The sequence below is a fragment of the Wolffia australiana genome, chromosome 1, assembly GCF_029677425.1.
Source record: "Wolffia australiana isolate 7733 chromosome 1, ASM2967742v1".
In the NCBI taxonomy this organism is placed as follows: domain Eukaryota; kingdom Viridiplantae; phylum Streptophyta; class Magnoliopsida; order Alismatales; family Araceae; genus Wolffia; species Wolffia australiana.
The window spans coordinates 4,511,502-4,531,508 of record NC_135835.1 but is presented as its reverse complement, the minus strand read 5'-3'; the positions used below and the strand labels follow the sequence as shown (position 1 = coordinate 4,531,508).

Below are 20,007 nucleotides of genomic sequence, written 5' to 3'. Positions count from 1 at the left end.
CTATTTTTAGATCATGGCTATGGATAGAAAGAGGAGGGAAAGACAAAGCAATGATGAAAATTTCAGCTCAATCGAAATTGTAGATCAAAACTTATGGCCGTTTCAAGTTGAAGCAATCCTAGCCCTTGATTTCCTTCTCTCGTTGTCAATATCCTCAGTTTCCGTGCCCGTTATGAAGTCAAAGCACTTAGTATTCAGCACTTTTCATATTCTGTGTGGGCACCCTTCGTATTTTGTGCCATTTGTACCTGAAAAAAGGACAAATAAAAATAAAGAAAAAACATAAAAGCCCTCTTTTTCAAGGTTGATGTGGTGGCGCATCAGCGTGCCCTGTCACCCTATGTTTTTCTTCTCTTTTCTTTGTTTGAAATGAGTGGACGTGAGCGTGCCACCTCACCCTACGCCAAAAAAAAGCCAAAATTATTTAAAATTCATATTAAATAAAATAAAACCCCAAAAATATGTATAAATATATATTTGGACTCAGAAAAATCATATCTTTCCAAATTTAATGTCAAACAATTCCAGAAAAATCAATTTCTGTCTCAAAAATGATATTCATTTAGAATATATTGATAGAAAAATCCCCAAAATTTCATAAAATTCAAAAAATCCTTCTAAAATTAAATTTAATCATTTTATGTTTGATAACATGCAAATATGAGTAATTTAATGCAGATAAACATGTAAATATGACCATGAAATGTAGAAAAAATGTATGTTACCGATTACCAGGACTAAAAAATAATTAACAAAATTTTGGCAGATATACTGTACCTATGATTTTAGCCAAATAAGGATGTGTTTTTCATGAATTACGTGAAATCATTATAATATAAGTCGATAGTCTTTTGCTATCCATGGTATGTTCTGCAAAATTTTCTCCTGGCTACAAAAATTACAATAGAAAAATCTTATTAGCTGGTGTCAGGATTTGTGTAAGCAACCAATGGCCACTCCGCCCAATGGGCCTCAATCTAAATGAACCAGGTTGTGACATATAGGAGAGCATATTTAAGAATAATAAAATATGTTTAATTAAAGAAAATACTAAATTTATCCAAAGAAATATATTCTTAAGTAAAAATTTTAATTTTTTTCAAATATCTTAATTAAATACACAAATTTAATATTTTATTAATGAAATGTAACTGATTTAACAAACGAATCATGAACATAGTACATTTGAATAAATATAAAATTTGAACATATGCGATAATCTTATTATAATTAGCATGTTATTTGCTTTCTCTTTGTGAATGGTAAAAGTACAAATAGATTGTTTTCATTTAAACTAGAATGTTGGTACAATTGGTCGAATCCAAGGGATAATTAAATAAAATAAATATATTCAGAAGTTGTATACACAGAAAGAGAGGAGGGTAAAATGGAAAGTACATTGAGATAGATTAGTATTACAAAGGGAAAGAAGACAACATGGGGGTAAAGCATATCATTATTCATGGGATAATAGAAATTATAGTTTTCAATTACAATAAATATTAAGAGATGGAGTGGTGCAAGGTAGTTAGTTTAGGTGAAAATGGTGATGGAAGCACACAGTTATAGGTTCAAGTATAAGATTAGGATTTCACAAAATTATACCCCTCAAAATATTTGTACTTCTGCGAGAACTTTTAATTACACAAAACATCCCGTGTGATGTAGAATGCAAATTTGTGCGGATGTTTGCAAGGCACTTCACACAAATTTGCACAAATGATTGAAAATTTGGAATTCAAATGTCAAAGAGTGTCAAGAAATGTAGATGATTTATATGTCATCCAATTTCAGTAGGTCTATAGAAAACAAGAGTCAAGAATATCTTACCTGGAATCTGCTGATGAATAATGATTGATCTATTCTAAGAAGAATGTCCCAAATGGTTCAAGGAAAGGGCTAGGCTAAGAGCAAGAAACGAGAAGCTCCTTCCTGTTTAAGGAAGGAATATGAGGGTTTGTTTATCCATGAGGTACCCAACAAACCCCTAATGGAATATATATATATACTATGTGATTGAGGCAAACTACGGTGTTACTTTTAATAGTCGTTGTAATTTTAATTTGGCTACAATCAAATAAATTTGTTATATGTAGAAACTTACTCAAAGATGTATAAGTGAGAGTAAGGTCGTCTCCACAGGAACTGGCCTTTCGATGTAAATTTAATAGTCGAGTTATTAGTTAATAAGATCTAGTAATAATACTAAAGATAATGTTAATAGGAAGAGATAACTAATTAGTAAGTAGAGGGGATTTTAATTTAATAAAGTAATGATAGAGGATAAAATATCTAAGATTCTATATATGTGCTAGAGATACTAATAATAATGAAGAACTGTAGAAGTTAGGTATTATATTTAATAAGGGTAATGATATGGTTAGTATAAGGATAGATAAGAACTTAGTACGAATAAGTAATTTGATAAGAGTAAAAGCAAGAAGGAGAAGCTAGATAGGAAGGGAAAGACTATTTAACTTAGATAGGTAAGCAAGAGAAGTATATGCTTATATATATTAAGAATGTAGATAGGAAGAGAGTGAGTATCTAATATTATCTATTACGTGGTTAGGAGGGAATAAATGGTTACTAGTAGTAGTTAAGAGTACTTATATAACTATAAGATACCCTATGCTTATAGATTACTAATAATGATGAACTATTTAGTGTAAAGTCACTAGAGGTATTTTAGCGGTTTTTATATTTTTATGGATTTTCGCAGGGTTGATTTAGTGAAATATAGGATGTTTTAGTATTGTATGATTTATATATATTATATTTATATTTATGTTTGATCTCAAGAGGCAATGGGATGATTTAGTCGAACACCGAGAGGTGTTCGACCAAATGCCCGTTAAGGGATCAAAGACGGAGAGAGATATATAGTAATTACTTATATTTTGATTTTTAAAAGTATTTTATATATGTTTCCTAAAAGAAATCGAAGATTAGAGGGGTGATTCTGTCGAACGCCCGAAAGGTGTTCGACAGAATGCCCGAAGGAAACGGAATAAGGGAGAATATTATTTTTTAGAATTTTTTTATAAAGTCGAGTAGGGTAAAACTTAGGTAAATCACGATGCATTCATCGGACACGTGAAATGTTCGATGAATTGCTCCAGAGAAATTGCGGTAAAAACTTCAGATCAACGTGGACTAGCTTGCAATCTGAACAAAACTTGAATCAATTTAAATTGTCAAACTATCAAATGTCAACAGAGAAGAGATCAGACTTACCAGATTCTGCCCTAGATCAAAGAGCGGGGATGGCGGTGCCGATCGCCGCCGCCTAGCGTCGGTATGCGTTTTCCCCCTCTCTTCTCTCCCTTGCTGGCACAGAATTAGGCACTCCTCGATCTTCTCCGAAGCCTTCCTGAGCCCTCTACCGCTACCAGCGCTGTCACGACGCCGTCGTCTTGCTTCCAAGCTCAGAAGGGACCTCCGCCTTCTTGTCCGTTCCTGCGACGAGAGATGGCAAAATTGGGGCTCTCATCCTCTTTTTAACGGCTTGGGAGGGAGCCCCGACGCCGTCTGATGGAAGGGGGCCGCTCTGGGGGTTCCCCCAGAGCCGTTGGATCATCCAGCGGTCCCCTTCGCCGGCCAAGAATCGCCTCCGGCCGGTAGGGTCGACGGCCAAGGGCTAAATTGGATGGAAATGCCCCTAGCCGTCCAATCGTGCTTGTAAAGCACCAACGGCTGCGATTAAATCGCAGCTGTGGACCCCTTCTTATGGTGTACCCCTATTCCTGCCCCGTCAGCACCCCGTCAGCCTCTGTATTTTCTTCTGATTTGTCTCCCTTGTGCGATTGTTGTGGGCCTGTGCGGGCTCGACTGTGGGCCTGCTGGACATGCGCCATGTGTGCGGGTTTCTCTGGGAGGTTGGCCAGCTTGATTGCTGTGCGTCGCTGGCCTGGCTGCCGGCTTGAGATTTGGCGTGCCTCGGCCTGCTTCTCTAGCCGACCCATTAAACAAATTTTTTTATCTTTATATATTTTTTTTCTCTTTCAATAATATTTCTCCATCTCTTCCTGCAAATTAAATACAGATTTTTCTCCCCGCGATTTCATAGACAAGATGCTAAAGAGAACATGAGAAAATTAAATAGGTCTCCAATGTATATTTCAACTAAAAAATATTTAAGTTGTATAATGTGCATAAAATTGATATTAAATGCATCATTTTCATCATTTGTTCTATTTAGTGCCTAGCATGCAATATTTCATAAAATAGGGTAAAATACACATGAATTGATCCCAAAATGCCTTTAAAATATGTATAATTACATGACTCATTTTGGACTTATCACTATGCCGTCCAACATTGAATGAAATAAAACCATTTCATTTTTACATACTATGAATATATCCTTGTAAATGTTGACATCCAGAACTGTCCAGCTCAATAACTAATCTTCATTTTCCATGGTGTGCTTCTTCTCAAAAAAGTGAGGGAGTGGAGGGCGATCAGTAAGGCCATAGATAGATAGACACAAGCATGAGAGATTAATAGTAAGAGATAGATAAACGAGGAATAGAGTGAAATAGAGAGCGAGAGAGAAGCAACTGAGGGAGAAGAGCGATACAAAGAGAGATGGGAGGACAAAGAGGACCAAGTGAGAGACAGAAAGCTAGATGGGGAGGAGGGGGATAGAGAGAGGATTGAACAAGAGAGAGAAAGAGAGAGAAGAATGAAAGAAAAGGAGAGATATGATCAGGCTAGCCACACAAGGCTATGATGGATATTATGTGGCCGTCAAGCCAATCACGCTACCATATTCATTTAAGTTCATTGAATAAAATATTTACGTTCATTATTATTCTGCGTGATGTTTATAATGAAGTCCATGAATACGTGCAAGGCCTTAGTGAATTCTGATGAGATCATATACAGTGATCACTAGTCTTTAAACATGTACTCTAAATTTTCCTATTCAATGGATAGTCGAGACGCATATTGAATTATCCTGATAGAATAGCACTAGCTGATCCTACTTATACGATAAGTATAGCTGATCTTGTGGATATTAGTGTGGCGACACTAAGGACAGATGTGGGTGCTCTTTGGAGAAAGATTTCACTGAATTGATCTGTATGAATCTCTAAATGGTATTATACCTAAACGTCAATCAGGTTGATTCAAGTCACAGTTGTATACGTGATTTATTGACCTGAAATACCAATAACATCTTGTGAGTGGACGACTACGCTTTGACTATGACTTACGAGTCTTTAACCTTGGGATTCAAATTAGTTATAGATCGGATTTAGTAAGAAGCGTACGGAGATGATCGAGTGGTTAAACCAGGATCATCTGCCCTTGGTATAAGAGGAGATTGACTCAAGGAAAATCCCTGACCATGACCATGGTAGTGAGAATATTGGAGAAGGTGTTGTCCAATGATCCCTGTCATGCATTAGTACTAATCGAATGATGGATTAGGGTTTGACGATAATCCATTCCCTAAGTCGTTCCAGAGTCTCGCGTAGATGACGGATTATACATATACGGTAACCGACGACGGTAAAGGTTCCATGAGAAAGTTCGATGTTACTATGTATCTTCTACAGCACAAGGTGTAGCTTCGTACTCCATAGGCAGAAAACTTAGCCTATCGATTGTGTTAAATCGATCCTTATTTAATTAATCTATATGTTGATATAGTTAATTAATAATATTGGTCAATAAATGTTATTGGGCCACTACAGTTATTAACTAGAATCATACATGGGCATAGAGGGTCACACGCACAAGGTCATAAGGGCATTGGTGGATATATTTTACTTTGTAGGGTTTTTGAGAAAAACCTTAAGTGAATTATAAAGAGGGAAATGGGTCTCATTTTAAGCAGCCGTGCAAGTATGATTTAAGAGCCCCTCCATTTCTCCACTCCCCCTTATCCACTCACCCATGGAAGTGTGTCTTCATGGTGAGAATATCTTATATATTTTCAAGAAAAGTTTAAGAAGACGCGGGGATCTAAACACATAGTGATCACGTGGATACTTCTAGAGGCTGGACGCGTAAATGGCTTCAGAACGATCTCAGCGGGGCAAAGTCACGGGTGGAATGAGTTCCCCAAAAGGTGCGTTTAATATTTTATATTAAAGATCGATTGATCGACATTCTTCCGCATCCATGGAAATGTGTTTATCATGGAGGAACCACGGCACCAAACCCAACAAACTACAGGAATATGGATATATATATATATATAGATAGATAGATAGATAGATATTTATATAGATACATAGATATATAGTTATATAGATAGATAGATGGATAGATAGATAGATAGAGACATAGAGAGAAGTATAGATAGATAGATAAATATAGAGAGAAAGATACAGAGAGAGATAGTGAGAGAGATAGAGAGATATAGGGAGAGATATAAATATTCAGATAGAGACAGACATACAGAGCGATAGCGAAATAGGGAAATATTGAAACAAGAAAAGCAAACTTTACTCCCTATGAATAAACTTAAATATAATTGAAATAGTCTGAATTGAGTTAAAAGTCTGAATTGAGTTAAAAGTGAACACCAACTAAGATACGATGTACCTAGAGTGTCTCTTTTAGAAAAATGGTACCTTGAGTTGATGCTTGAGCATGTTCTTAGTTTGCCAGGCAGAAGATTCCAAGTCTATCCTATCACTAGTGGAGATCTAATCTAGTGGCATCACTCTAGGGCTTATGGTCATATTGATCTGATGGAAGTTGCAAAGTTGATGCTATAGCAAAACTTAGACAATTAATATGTTTATTGTAGACAAATGTTTATATTATAATAAATTATGGCGTATTTTGATAGTGTATATAATACCATAATGTACAGCTGTATAGTGTGTCGTTATTTGAATATAGTTGTCTATCCAGCTCTGTATATTGTATTTGAGTCAAGTTTTAAACTTAGGCCCATTTGTAGTCAATTCAAAGCTTCTATATTCAATTAATTCAGTGTCAAAAATTATCAAAGAGATAATGGGATGTAAGCCCAAATCATAGCTGATCGATTATTCTTTAAAATTTAGCTTAGGTCGTAGATCCGTACTGTGTATCTTACCATACTTTAATTCTGACTCATACTGCCGAAGAAACCAAAGTATGATATTGAAAACCTCAAAGATATTTCACAATGCCATTCTGATCTATAAAAAATAATTAGCTGTAGTCTAATTCAACTTACAAGTAACAAAAAAATATACCACATTAATTCCAGTATAATTCAATTTGCTTGTAACAGACACAATTAGAAAAACGGGAAAAGAAGTAATGTATATTCAGAATCATTCTTCAGCTTTTAATATTCTATCTATCAGGTACAGAAAGGACAGTGTCAAAATTACTAGGGTCTCCGGTATTCAGTTTATTAGATTAATTTCTTTATCTATGGACAATTATATGTGTGTGTATATAATTGCATATGGTTAAGCGATCAATTACAAATCCCAATTTATATGTGATTCACTTAATGACGGGATTAAGACATTTCTAACAATAAGTATGGTTACTAAATGCGTAGAGATTAAGCCTATCTTGCTTATAATAATGTGATTAATTAAGATAGACTAAAGAGGATTAAGTATCACCTCTTTCCATATATAGAGGCTAGGTCCTCCGGTCACAAGGGTATTGACTTTTCTCGTGAGGATCCCATTACTCAAGGGGACTTCAGGAATTCCATCCAGTATTGATCCCAAAGGCCTCCCCCAAGGATATTCAATTGAACTAAGAGAAGACACGAATGGATCTGGGTACGTTTTACATTGATTTCCATTCATGTACGATCTTCATCATCCTTAAGAATGGCCCAATCGTCCTCGGATCTAACACAGTTGGGATCTGGTAGGACTTTCCTTCTCAAGGAGTGGGCCAGATAGTGCGAACGTGCTCTGCGCATCAGTTATAAGGCGAACAGGACGACAGTATGATTCGGTCAATGGATCCCGCAATAGATGGCAACTAATAAGGCGAACAGATCGTTTCTCAACAGTAAAATCGGTTTTAAACTTTTTACCAACTGCTTAATTCATTACATCCCATACCGAACCTTAAGCGCATAAACTCTGGTAAGTACGGCGAAGTTGATTTTTTTTCTCAACGGCGAAATATCGTTGTCAGAATAAGCCTTTGTGGTATTGAGGAATCAGGGGTTCTCCTCGACAGATTAGTGGAAACTGGTCGAATGAGTTGAAGTGTTCCTCTTGTCAACCTAAATCAGACCGAAATGAGTTGAAGTGTTCCATCGTTATCCAATTGTTATATTTATCTGTTAGAATAAATATAACAATTGGATAGCGAAGAAAAAATAGAGAAAATTCACGGATCTCTCTTCCCATTTCTCCAGCCTCGAGGACGGGCAAAACAATAAGCACAAATTAGACCAGGGACGGGATTGCCTACGGATCTATTCTCTAAGAAGGGAAAGGATGGCCTTTCAGAGGTTCTTGGGGTATTCAGCTCATCTACAGAACAGAATGACGTGACATGCGCTCGAATGTCGAATTTATTTATCACAAAAAAGGAGAACTTCATTACACATTTTTTTGCGTTACATCAGGCGTCATCGAGAGCAAGTTTAGTCGGAATCTCAGTGCGAGGGTGGCGGGGCCTCGTTGTTGCTCATGGGGCAAGCATTGGCTCGCGTAAGCCACCTTGCAACGCATTTGGTGTGGAACTTGTGGATGCACGGCAGTATCGCCACCTCTTCACCAATCTCATAGTCTTGCTGCGGCAACAATGAAAGAGACATGTGGCAAGAAATCACATTATCACGAAAGAACGAAAAGGAAAAGGCACGGTTATTCTTCGTACCAAGCAAATGGAGCAAGATTCCGCATCTTTTCCGCGGACGGGCGAGTAATATACAGTCCATAGAAGCCCCAGGATGTCTTCTTCCGTCCGCCCAGACCTGGCTACTCGTTTCACCTGGAGCAATAATACGCGTCGACGGGGGAAGACCTGATTGCGGCGCACGAGACAACGAAGGCATCCCGATTAAAGAAAAATACGCATCCTGGGTCTCTTGCCTGAGAATGTTGACCTATGTATGACGGCGGCAGAGACGCCGGGATTTCCTCGGTATGGATATTCTCCTGCATGCCAAACATACAACCCAATCACATTGATAGATAAATATATATTTTTTACTCAGGTGTCTGGATCGCCGTCAAGCTGAAAGAGATCTTTCTTGAGATGGCAATGGCGGAGGTTCACATCGGCATGGGCTATCCTCTGCGCACGGCGATGGCTTGACACGCCTGTGCTTCTGTGCGCAGATCCCCTGTTTGCCGCAGTGAAAAGCTGGTGCAGGAGGGTCACTCCCAGAAAGAGCCACCAAGGAAGACAAGTTAAGAAAAGAAATCCCAGGACGAGCGATCCTATTAAAGTAAAGCATGGACAGAAATCCCGACATCGATCTTCAGATCTACGCTGACGCCACTCTTACCCTCACATAGACTGTGCAGTCGTCTTCCTAGGGGCTGAAATAAAAATCATGCGGGCGTCGATAAACAGTAGGAATAAAAAAGGGTAGGCGGGTTAGGATGAAAACTGAAACTTGAAAAGGAAATGGGTCGCGGCCAGCTCGAATATCCACTTTTGTCATTGAAGATGAGAAAGATGTAAAGAAGGTTCTGCGACGCACGTGCATGAGAAGCCCTGCTTCATGGCACTCGCCAAAGCAGACGGATGTCGTTTCTCTTGGTCTGAACTTGCTGTCGTTCTCCCGACGACCGGGAGCAGGTATCAACGCAAGAAAGAATAGAGGAAGAAGAGATGGAGAAGAAAACGTAGAGAGGGAAAACCGCGAGAATATGAATGAGAGCGGACTGCTTGAAGACATGGAAACGAGAGAAAAGGTGAACATTAATAGCCGAAGCTTAACCGTTTCCCGTAATTAACGCACGAAAAGACCGCGCTCTCCTCCTCAAGTGTCCAAACAGAAAAAATAGGCGCCAAATTTCTGGTTTTGAATGAGTCAGGAGACTGCGCAGGCCACATTTTCATGGCCTACAGCTATATTGGGCCGTTGGATATGTTTTTCGCATGGTTTTGTCAAATGTTGAAAGGCCATTTTAATTTGTTTAGTCATCGACGTCACGTGATTATGAAGTATTAATTTAATATAGCATCCAGTGGTTATCAGAACTAGGGAAGGACACCGTCAGGTCTCGGTCCGGTTTTACCGAAAACCTAAACCTAGACCTGAAGTTCTGACGTATTGCGTATGACGCATATGCCGCCCGCCCGTTGGAGTTACGACTCCACGTGGGGCCTTACCGGTTGGTAAGTCCCCATGCCTAGTAGGTTAAAATATTTGTTTCTTTAAATATCCCCCGCAGCGGGGATGAATGACAGTTTTTTTGCCCTTATGAAGTGTGGAATGTTCTTTTCTTCCTTCTAGCGTGCCCCTTTCTTCCTTTTAGCGTTCCCTTCTAGCGTTTCTTCTTCCGCTCTGCTGTTCTGAGGCCTCGCTTTTTGATTGCATCGAGTGTCCTTCTACGAAGACATCTGGCTGAACGTGGGCACCTGATTTCCTCTAGAATACTCGATCCTTTCTGGGACATCCGTCCAGAGGCGCCATTCCTGCGCGAGATATCGTGCTAATGTATATTCCTTTCTTCATTTACATTAAGTTCGGTCCGTCTCAGTCTCGGTCCGGGCTCGGTCCGGTCCGAGACTAGTTAATATTAGGTTGACTAGGTCTTCTCTAAAGTCACCTCTGGTATTGAGGCAGAGATTGACACTGAGGTAGTTTAATGGCAGAGAGAATACGAGAGAGAGAGAGAGAGAGAGAGAGAGAGAGAGAGAGAGATAGAGAGAGAAAGAGAGAGTGCGAGAGGGAGAGAGGGAGCAGGTAAGAAGGAGAGTACAAGAAAGAAAGAGGATGAGAGTGAGAGATGGAGAGAAGGGGAACAAGAGGGGGACAGCCTGAGAGGAAAGTGAGGAGGAGAGAGGGAGAGGGAGCAGGCGAGTGGGAGGAAGTTCAACAGAGAGAGATCGCGAGAGGGAGAGAGTGTGTGAGAGAGAATGAGAGTGGGAGAGAGCAGGAGAGAGGTTGACAAAGAGAGGGAACGAGAGGGGGTGAAAGAGAGTGGGAGAGAGCAGGAGAGAGGTTGACAAAGAGAGGGAACGAGAGGGGGTGAAAGAGAGTGGGAGAGAGAATGAGAGAGCTTGAGAGAGAGGAAAGAGGAGGAGAGGGAGAGCAGGAAAGAGTTTGAGAGTGAAGGGGAGAGAGGGAGAGAGGGTGAGAGAGAGGGCCTTGAGAGAGAGGAGGAGCGGGAGAGCAGGAGAGAGGGTGAGAGAGATGGCCTTAAGAGAAAGGGAGAGCAGGAGAGAGGGACTTGAGAGAGAGGGAGAGAGGGGTGAGCGAGTGAGAGAGAGAGAGGAGGGGGAGAGCAGGAGAGAGGCTGAGAGAGAGAGGGAGAGAACGAGATAGAGAGCGGAGGAGAGGGAGATCGGGAGAGAAGGTGAGAGGGAGGGGGGAGAATGAGATAGAGAGAGGGATAGGGGGAAACAAGATGAGTGGAAGAGAATGAGAACGGGAGCAATTGAAAGAGGGATCAAGGGATAGAGAGCAAACGAGAAAGAGAGAGTAAGACTAGAAGAGAGGGAGAGCGAGAGAGAGGGAGAGGGAGGGAAAGAGAGAGGAATAGCAGATGAAAGAGTGAGGAAGAGAGGAAGGAGAGCAGGAAAGAGGGCAAGAGAAAGAGAGGGAGAGAATGAGATAGGGAGATGGATAGAGGGAAAGAAAATGAGAGGGAGAGAGTGAGAACGGGACAGAGGGCGAAAGGGAGGGAGGGAGGGAGAGCGAACGAGAGGGAGAGCAAGACCGGAACAGAGGAAAGAACGTGAGGGAGAGAAAACGAATGGGAGCGAGTGAGAGAGAATGAGCAGGAGAGACAATGAGAGAACGAAAGATAGCGATAGAGGAGAGAGACCGCACAGGCAAGAGGGGAAGAGGACGACAGAGAGAGACAGAACGAGTGGGAGAGAGGGCGAGAGGACGAAAGAGAGAGGAAGAATGAGCGGGAGAGAGAACAGAGGGAGAGAGGGGGAGAGGGAGCAAGTGAAAGAGTAACAGTCTTTGGTCTGGTTCGACGTGCGAACTGGACCCGGACCGGAAGGTTCGGTCAGCCCTAAAAAAGCTGAACGATGGTCCGGTCTGACCGAACTGCGGTCAGACCGTGTCCTTCCCTAATCATAACATCGTTGAAAATGATGTCACCGCTAGCGTTGAGGTAACCTATTATTATTTGTTTCCACATCAATCGATTTTGTTTTATCATTGCTTTCTGACAATGAACCGATGAGTAAACAGTGAAAAATCACAAAATAGGTCAAATGATCAATTGGGGATTATAAAACTTAAATAATAGTGGCTATCTCCTTATTACCAATACGAAGCGGTACTTGCATTACGAAAATAGCCAGCTCAAGCTAGCCATATGTTTGTTTATTACAATATACATATATTGACCTCGCAAGTCTAGGGGTTAGACCTAACAGGTACTAACTGAAATCAAGATAAGAATTAAAATATTTTTATTAATCCGATTTCCACTCGATTTTCCCTTGGCCTTGCATGTTCAACGGATATGCCTGACACCAACTAAGTCAAAGATTTAATAGACTGCTATCTGGTTCTCTTGGCAGAGTTACGTTATGTCTATAAATTCACATTACTAATTTTGCCAAGAAATCTCAAATACTAGTTGTCAGGCTTAATATCAAACTCAAATGTCTAGTCATCCTATTGTGTCATGAATTCATATAATTTATTTGTGAATCTGGTTATAATAAGTCACATTAGAAGAGTATTATTAATGCAAGAAGGCCACGCGGACACAGGTCCATAGTCTAGTGTCGATGGGTTGCAGGTCCACAGTCAGTTGCTGGAGGTTTTGGATGACTGGTGACTTCTCTTTGAGTCGACTATTGATTTTCCATGAGTTGACCACTGACTTGTCTTCTACTTAGCCGTTCACTGGTTCAGCGAATGGTGTGGGTTAGACTACCCCAACCGAGAAAAATTTGAGAGAGCGAGAGACAAAAGAGAAGGAGAATGGAGTAAGGATTACGAGTCTAATACCACGACTCTAGAGATCGTTCAGTTGTTGGATGAATTCAACGAGGTATTCCCAGAGGAATTGCGTAATGAGTTACCCCCGACGCGTGGCATACAACACGTCATAGATTTAGTACCGGGAGCGTCTCTCCCAAATTTACCACACTATCGTATGGACCTGGCGAAGTAAGAAGAGCTGCATTAACAGGTTAGGAACTCTTAGCCAAGGGATTACTCTGAGAGAGTCTCAGCCCTTGTGTCGTACCGGCATTACTCGCGCCTAAGAAAGATGGAATTTGGCACATGTGCTGTGACTCAAGAGGGATCAACAAAATCACTGTGAAGTATCAATTTCCGATCCCGCGAGTCCAAGACCTATTCGACGAGATGGCTGGAGCCACCATATTCACTAAGATTGACCTAAAGAGTGGATACCATCAAGTCAGAATCCGCTTAGGGATGAATGGAAGACCGCTTTCAAGATTAAAAAAGGTCTCTTCGAATGGAATGTGATGCCATTTGGGCTATCTAACGCCCCTAGTACTTTCCAAAGGTTGATGAATGAGGTACTTCGCCCCTTCATCAGAACATTTGCCTTCGTCTATTTTGACGACATCCTTATCTACAACACTAGCAGGGATGATCACTTACGGCACCTACGAGACGTGTGCTCCGCACTCCGACGGGAAAAACTTTGTGCTCACCCGAATAAGTGTAGTTTTTTTACTTCGAAAGTATCATTCCTTGGATTTATCTTATTTGCTAATGGAGTATCAGCCAATCCAGCCAAGGTAGAGGCCATCACGTCCTGGCCCAAATTAAAGGACGTACACGATGTCCGGAGCTTCATGGGACTAGCCACCTTCTACCGAATGTTCGTACCTGGATTTAGCGGGGTTACGACCCCTATCACTGATCTATTGCAAAGGGAGAAGTTCGAATGGACCCTGGCAATCGACAAGACCTTTGAGCTCGTAAAGAAACTTATGACCAAAGCACCGGTCCTAAAATTAGATGATTTTGGTAAAGTGTTCGAAGTCGCTTGTGATGCCTCTCGAGTAGGCATTGGAGGGGTCATCTCTTAGGAAGGACATCCCATCGAATACTATAGTGAGAAACTAAATGACACGCGTCGGACATATGACAATTACGATTGAGAATTTTATGCGCTGGTCCAATCGTTACGCCATTGGAGGCATTATCTCCTGCCATGGGAGTTCGTCCAATATTCAGACAACAATGCCCTCTGGCACTTACAAGATCAGCGGAAGGTCAGCGATCGTCATGCCCGATGGATAGCAAATCAACAAGATTACACATTTGTAATCCGGCATAAAAAGGCCAGAATAACGTCGTGGCTGATGCCTTAAGTAGGCGGCCTCTAGTTCTAAACATGGTGCAAACCCAAGTTGTGGGTTTTGAACAGGTCAAAAATGACTATGCAGACTGTCTCGATTTTGGACCCATTCTGTGTGCTCTAAAAGAAAGAACGAGCTCTGAGCTATGAGACTACTACATTTCAGATGGTTACATCTTCTATGGAAAGAGGTTATGCATTCCATGTACTTCACTACGAGATTTTCTCATTTGGGAGACTCACGCTGGAGGCCTTAGTGGTCATTTTGGAGTTAACAAGACTATTCAGGCAGTAGAGTATCAATTCTACTGGCCTTTGCTTAAAAGAGACGTTGGCAAGGTTATCTCGCGCTGCCTAACGTGCTCGTGCGCCGAAATAACAAAGCAGAACTCCGGCTTATACACGCCTCTTCCCGTGCCTAGTAGACCTTGGGATGATCTTAGCATTGATTTCGTCTTAGGACTCCCTAAGACCTCATGACGACATGACTTGGTCGTGGTCAATGTTGATAGATTCTCCAAAATGGCACATTTCGTGTCGTGCTCCAAGACTTCGGATGCCTCCCGCGTCGCACGACTCTTCTTTGACAATATTGTCAAATTACATGGAGTACCAAAGACCATAGTCTCGGATAGCAATGTGCAATTTACGAGTTATTTCTGGAAAACTCTTTGGGTCCTCATGAGAACCCAATTGAAAATTTCCACCGCTTACCATCCCCAAATGGAATAGAAAATGATAAGAGAATTACCCTTAAGCTAGCTGACCCTTTTGTGAGTAGAACTGGACACTTTACCGTAGAGGTTAAGGAAATCTGAAAAGAGAAGATTGAGGATGACAATCATGCCTTGATGACTACTTCCGTCCTCAAAAACAAAGTTTCCATGTCATCGCCTTCTAATCGGGTTACCCAAACTTAGTGTAAACCCTCATGTTTGCACTCCAAAATAGGACTCTTTGACTTCACAATAGTTAATCAGTACAGACAGGACAGCATCAAGGCTTTAAAAGAGGAACAGTGTGAAATGAAAGTGAGCATAGAGAAATTTAGGTTGGAGAATGAAACCTTGGATCGAGTGTTTTCTGGTACTCCCTCAACCTCCATGTCAATGAGCGAGAAACAAAACCAAAAAATAACGGAATAAGGAAACGCTCTGGCATGAAGAGGATGGATGCGGATGAAAGGAATCATCAAGGGAACAATATAATGCATGAGCAAACTTTGGAGATTCCTAGGGGATAAACTCTTACGAGCCCACAGGTCATACCGACCCCAAGGTCGGGGCGCCAAGTATGGATTCTTAAATCCATCTTGGAACCCTTTAAGGTATTATCACCTAAGGCATTATGTATACCAAAATCTGTACACCATCATTAGTTTGATACCCTTGAGATTTTATGTTTTATCTTTAATTTTACCTTTGTTAGTTTAGTATTTTGCGCATTTTTCTTGCCTTGTTTTTTTGTTTAGTTTTAGGAATGGGACTTGTATCCACAACTCTCATGGATAGGACTCCCAAATCCAGACACGACGTATTCATGATCTTTATATTCATCATCTAAATGACAAGCCACAGCTTCCATCCCCACTGCCTACCATCCTCTCCCTCGGCCTTCCTTTGGTTACTTATTCACAACTTCATTGAGGACCACGCTTGATCTTGAAGAAGAGGGGGGGGGGAGAGCTTGCTAATTTTATATGGAAAACCGTAATGCATAGCATGAATTGAACCTACTTATAACCATAATTAACCTCTATATACATTAATCAATTTTTTCGTCAGTTGGTTTGAAAACCTGTGTAGAGAATTTAATCTCCTCGAGTGGAGCAAGAGCATGTTTGAAGTGGAACAATGTGTGATTTTGAGCAATGTGGGTTCAATTTCAAATTGGGGAGAGTGTCTAGTGGGTGATTAGATGATGGAAAGTCAAAGGGTAGAAGCTCTATGCTCCAAAGGTTGAGGGATGAGTGAATTGAGGTCCCCCATTCCATCAGCTCAAAATAACTAATCCTACATATGTATTTTGTGTCACCATTACCCTACTCTACTTTCAAGATTAAAGGAAGTCATTCTCCGAGTCTTATGCACAGAATATGTCGTCTTCACCTACCTCATTGTTCCACATTATTCACATCATGTCCATCATCAACTTGCTTCCACTATAGAGGAGATATCTATCTCCCAAGTATGTATATCTTCATTTCCATGGCATCACTCCGATATCACCTCTTGGTCTCTTCTGATGTCTATGATTCACTCTGCATTATCTCAATCTTATTCTTCTGTCTGTTCTCTCTTGACCAATGTGATTGTTATGTCATTCATGCTAGTTGTGATTATAAGTTTAGAAACTATTTATAGGATGGAAGGTGGTTTATTTTTGTGGTGCCCCTATTATATTCAAAAAGAAAAAAAATAAAAGAAGAAGAAAAAAAGAAAAAGAAGAAAAAGAAAAAAAAAGAAAAATATATAGTGAAAAAGGAAACAAAAAAATAAGAAAAGGGGTTTTGACGTGTATGAATTTTTTACGTTAGTATTCCATTCATAGTTATATTAGTCTACATGTAAATATCATCATATTGGTCACATATTTTCTATCTCTCCCACTTCTTATAAAATCTTGGGAGTAGGTTATGTTAGGTAGCACCACATCCCATTTGACCATAAATTCATCCCACTCTCAACACATATGCCATCCCCTTCACAAGACTTCCATCTTTCATATCATAATCCCGAAAATTCTGCCATATATTATTCTTGTTATCTTCCCTATTCTGTGCTCAACAGGAGGAAATTGGCTTATTCTATTCTCGGGTAGGATAAGAGCTAATGAAGAGACAAATACTAGGTGACCGTCACCCCGGGAAAGAGTAATCTTGCTTGCGAGAGATGCGAGGCCAGTATCAAATGTGTGCCCCGAGATTACCTTAGGATTATAGTTTCATACTTATCCACAAGTACATCCCCTTTACATCTACTTAGGCATCCAAACAAAGGACAAATGAACCCCACATTCCTCAAAAGATCAACACTCAAATTGTCATTTAGTGTTTCATCTCATCCTGTGATTAATATGTTTACCACTTCCAACACTTAATTATTTGACCCACAGGATGACAAATAAGAATTTGGCAAAATATCTATATGTTGCTAAGAGACCAGCAATGTCAATGTAGGAGGATATATGATAAAACCCGAAATTTGGTCTATATTTCAAGGAACTGGCACAATTTTTAGCATTCAAAGAGTTAAAAATGGGTTTCTTATCATATATTTAAATGTAGTTAATGTTTCCAAGTGATTTCTGATATTTATCTAATTTCATGTTAATTTAATGAATTTTCTGGAATTTATTCAAGCTTGAAATAATTCTGTTTAAATTACAATGGCAGGTTTAAAATTTAATTTTGATGTAAATCAATGCGGGGATAAATTCCTGAGTTTTCTAACAGTTTCTGAAATTGTATTGGAATTTTTGGGAATTTATTCAAGGAATAAATGAGTTTTTAACTAGGAAGAGGATATACTTAAGGAAATATGAATGTTAGAGCAATTTATAATGTAGGGGGGGGATTCTTAAGTCATTGCAATTAAGCTCTTAAAAACAGCTCTCGGTCATGTGCAGGCATAAATATATGATTAAAATAAGTATAGGGTTTTATTTCAATGAATCCACATGTTTATTAGTTTTTATGATAAAAAATGAGGGAAAGCAAAAAGATTATATATGTAAATACTTGGTGGTCGGCCTCGGTTTGTGCACGCAAAGTTAATCATAGACTTTATTACAAATTTCCAGGCCATTCTCTCTCGGGGAGGTAAGCTCAACTCAGGTGCTATGCATACAAAGGGCATGCACCGGAGGTGACGTGGCACTCTTTGACTGCTTCAAATTATTAACAGCATACAGGTAAGTGCAAATCACTACGTATAATGTATATTTCTATTTTTTTTTCAATTTTGATTTCAGGACAGGGGGTATGTGGCACTACAAGATTGAACTTGATTTTTTAAGTTCAAATGTGGCCAATCTGGGAACGACACAAAACTGCGTGGATAAATTAAATAAAATTAAATAAATGGAAATTGATCCAATGGCTTATAATGGTTGATTTTTATTTATTAATAGCTTTTGATCCTGAAGTCTGATGGAGATGACTTTTTATGTCTTTGCTCATCTGAACCTCCTCTTTCTATCTGTATGGTTGGATCATTCAGATTTATGGTTAAAGTTATTTACTTAATGAGGGTAAAATGGTCATTTTTCCATGTAACCTAAGTGTAAAAGCCAGATTTTGAGGGGAGGAGGTCATTCTGGAGGTGGCTCTATCATAGGTACAAGACAGAGAGGAACTTCAGCTTAGATCAACCCTGTTTGGTGGTTTTTTGCTTTATTGTATTTGCTTTTTAGTGTAATTTGGATTATGTGTTAGTCATAAAGTTTTAAATATTTTCTTCTTGATCTTGGTCTGCATTTTCTAAAACGCTTGGCTTGAGGAGAATGTACATGCCCATACTAGGATTGTGCGGATAAATTATGAAATAGATTTAGCTATTCTTTTTGCACGTTAGTAAAAAACGTATAAAAAGGTTAAATTCTCAGAGATTTTGACATGCAGTTCCCCAAAAAAATTAAAATTAAATTTTCTCTTAATCCCTTTACTTGATCCCTTTGATCCTTTTTATTGGAGCAAAGAAGTCAATCTAGAGCTCCCTATTTCTCCTATTCTACTTATCTCTTCTATCTCCCTTTCTAAATTCTTCATATAATTAGGGTAATCTGATCTTGTTTGAAGAATAAGTTTTATTGTATTTAGGGTCAAATTATTAAATTAAATCATCATTTGAACTCCTAGCTAGGTTCCCTTGGACGATACCCATACTCACCACTATAAATCTTAAGTTAGGATTATAAAAATTTTATTGTATAAGCTAAAACCGACAAGGACAAGTGATTATAAAATTACAACATTTACCCCTATTTCTGGCTTATCCCCCCCCCCTTTCACTATAAAGAAGGGGGAAGGCATCGCCCTAGGTAGAAGAATATGTTGTTTTGAATGAAGAAGACCTTTTTTCCTGTTTTTTAAGAGCGAGAATCTCATCATGTGAGTTAGGGTTTCCCCTCGACTTCCTCCCCTTGGGGAGAACGCTCAGGCCTTGGGGTGGAGCCCCTCCAACCCACGGCATTGGCAACCGCCCCACATTGAATGACAACTCACCACCGCTCACCTTGAAGGCGTCTCGACGAATACCTGGTTCCCAGCAAGTTGCATCGGCAGGTGACTCCACCACAGACTTCAGGGTAGACGTCACTGGAGTCCACTACCACTCCAAGACCTTTTCTCAGCCCCTTCCTCCTAGTTCACGCTTGCGTGGCTGTGGTACGGGAGTCCATTTCTTCCAGTCATCAATGTCGGCAGATTTTCTCTCGGTCAATGGGGACTCTGAAAGGTTGACCGTTGTGGCTTGTTTTGCTTGTGTTCCCACTCCCCTGAGCTGACCCCGCAACTGAGGGGCCATCACCGCCTCAATGTGACTTACGCTTTCAAAATGTCCTGTTTTCCCCTCCCCTCGTC

General features: G+C 40.1%; 1 long non-coding RNA gene across 1 annotated transcript; it reads right to left on the bottom strand.

Moving 5' to 3' along the window:
• Positions 1 to 8,488: 8,488 nt before the first annotated feature.
• LOC144714257 (uncharacterized) lies at positions 8,489 to 9,932 on the bottom strand. Its single transcript, XR_013584306.1, has 3 exons — positions 9,647 to 9,932; positions 8,815 to 9,482; positions 8,489 to 8,728 (listed from the first exon to the last, which is right to left on the bottom strand). It is a non-coding gene; the product is annotated as an uncharacterized LOC144714257 (long non-coding RNA).
• Between the last annotated feature and the right edge of the window lie 10,075 nt (positions 9,933 to 20,007).